We start from the raw sequence: 2,777 nt of genomic DNA on the forward strand, positions 1-2,777 counted from the left end.
ACTCAGCAAAGGAGGATATAAACTTCTTAGACTTGCTAAAGAACACCTACAAAAGACTTGCATCATATTAATGACAAAAAATTCAGTGCATTCTCCCTAAATCAGAGTGAAAGCTAAGATTTCACCTTTCACTAATCTCATTCCACATTTTAAAAATATATTTTATTTATTATTTTTATTTCATGTGTGTACTGTCTGCATGTATGTGAGTGCACCCATGTCATGCAATGCCACAGAGGTCAAAAGAGAACTTCAGATTCTCCTGGACAGTTCGTAGCCGCCATGTGGGTGCCAGGGTCCTCTGCAAGAGCAGTCAGTGCTCTTAACCACTGAGCCATCTCTCCAGGCCCCTCATTCTACGTTTTTATGGAAATCTTGGCTAGAGTGTTAAGACAAGAAAAGCAAATAATAGGCATACACACAGAAGATACAAAATGACCTTTACTCTTAGATGGCAGTTTGCCTATGTAGAAAATCTCAAATAATTCATAACAAAATTCTTTGAACTAATAGGTAACTGTAGCAAGGATATAAGAAATCAAGTGAGTATACAATTTAATTGATGGTACTGGAGAGATGACTCAGCAGTTAAGAGTACTGGTTGCACTTACAAAACACCCAGGTTTGGTTCCCAACACCCACATGACAACTAACAACTATCCTTAACTCCAGATCCAGGGAATCTGATGCCCTCTCTGGCCTCTACAGGTACCAGGCATGCACATGATGCACTTACATACATGTAAGCAAAATGTTCATACACATAAAATAAAAAGAAATCAATCTTTTAAAAATGTGCTTGGGGGGCTAGAGAGATGGCTCAGTGGTTAAGAGTATTGGCTCCTCTTGCAGAGGACCCAGGTTTGATTCCAAGCACCCACTTGGCAGATAACAATTCCAGTTCCAGGGGTTCCAATGCCCTCTTCTGACCTCCTTGGGCATTGTACGACACAGGTGCACCTATCTACATGCAGGCAGAACACTCACACACATAAAATAAAAATAATAAATAAAATATTTTAATTTTAAAAATGTACTTGGAACTCACCATGTAGACAGACTGACCTCGATCTCATAGAGCTCTGCCCACTTCTGTGAGATCTGGGATTAAAAGCATGTGCGACCATGCCTGGCTGATTTCTTGTAACTTAGTAATGAGAAATTGATATGTGAGGTTATAAATACGATACCACTTTATTATTTCCTCCCCCCAAAAGAAAACTGACTACATGTAAGTCTAACAAAATCTCTTTAGGAATTATATACAATCTGTAAGTAGGATATGTTGTTACTTGTTTTTCTTTTTCTCTTGTTAACCAATTATTACTATACAATCCCCTTATTTATTAATCATATAATTAATTAAAATTCCCTGTAAGGAAGCATTGTCCTTGATGATTCTTCTGATTACTTCTTTGCTTATATGAATATAGACCAGAAATACTTATTTTATTTTGTTTTAAAAAAAAAAAATAGTGTTAAATGCCACAAAGTTTGTGGCAATGCCTTAACTCTATGAGTGTTGTTAGGCCCAAGGACCTCTTTCATCTTTGTCAAAGGGAGTGCTAAACTTCTTTCCTTTCATACAACACTATTTATTTTGTTATAGTGTATGAGTTATAAAACAGATTGATCATCCCTAATCTGAAAATCCAAAATTCAAAATGCTATAAAACACAAAACTTTTTGACCACCAGCATGATGTCATGAGTATAAGGGTTTTTGGGTTTTTTTTTTTTTGTGTGTGTGTGTGTGTGTGTCTTTTTGAGACAGCATCTCCCTGTAGCCCCAGCTGTCCTGAAACTCACTATGTAGACCAGGCTGGCCTTGAACTCACAGAGATCCGCCTGCCTCTGCCTCCCGGGTGCTGGGATTAAAGGTGTGCACCACCACACCCGGCTGAGTATAAAGTTTAACACCATAAAACTTCATTGCATGCACAAAAGTACTAAAAATATATATAATTAACTTCAGAATATATGTATAAGGTATATATCGGGCATAAATATTTAGTGTTTAGACTCAGACACTATGTATGTGCCACTCCTCAGTCCATGCGCCATGCTCCCTTCAGGACTTACCTGCTTTCTGATGATACTTCAGGGTGCTCTGAGCTTTTGTATTTTCCCTGCTCAGGACCTGGAACCAAGCACTACTCCTGCCTCCTTTATCTTACATATGGAAATCTGGGCAGTAGCCATGCATTCTGTCACCAAATGTCACTACTTCTCAGCCCTCAGAGAACAGAGCTGGAAAACCTGTCTCTGTGCAGGAACCCATGCATGCACACACATCTGTATTTCTGTATCTACCTGTCTGTGTATATGTGTGTAAAAATTTAAAAATGGTGAATTCATGCTGATAGCTCAGATTCTAATACAGAATTTATTCTGACCTCCCTTTTATTTGATATTTTTCCCACTGGCAGTGAGAAACTAGGTTTTCAGTCCTACATTTGTGTTTCTGTCTCGTCCCAGCATACACGTGAAATAGTTGCAGAATTGCTTGACAACATTCCTGCAAGAACTCTGACCGCCAGTGTTTCTATGCGTTCATTTTCTCTCTAGTCTTACAGTATCCAGTCAGGAGCCCAATTTCCCAAGGCACTTGGCTGGCTCTTTCCGACCACCTTCAGTGTGTCTGTTTTTCAGTGTGATTCACTTGTAAAAGCTGATGCTCCATTTGAGGCTCCTGGCATCTTGGTTAATTTTTTTTAATTTATATTCAAGGGCCAGAGAAATGGCTGAGTGGTAAATGTGCCCGCTGCCAAGACTGAT

General features: G+C 38.9%; 1 non-coding gene across 1 annotated transcript; it reads right to left on the reverse strand.

Annotated features, from left to right (window-relative positions):
• Positions 1-1,466: 1,466 nt before the first annotated feature.
• LOC115072866 lies at positions 1,467-1,592 on the reverse strand. Its single transcript, XR_003851869.1, has one exon. It is a non-coding gene; the product is annotated as a U6atac minor spliceosomal RNA (small nuclear RNA).
• Positions 1,593-2,777: the final 1,185 nt, after the last annotated feature.

This window comes from Nannospalax galili, unplaced genomic scaffold, assembly GCF_000622305.1.
Source record: "Nannospalax galili isolate Female #2095 unplaced genomic scaffold, S.galili_v1.0 scaffold611, whole genome shotgun sequence".
NCBI lineage: Eukaryota > Metazoa > Chordata > Mammalia > Rodentia > Spalacidae > Nannospalax > Nannospalax galili.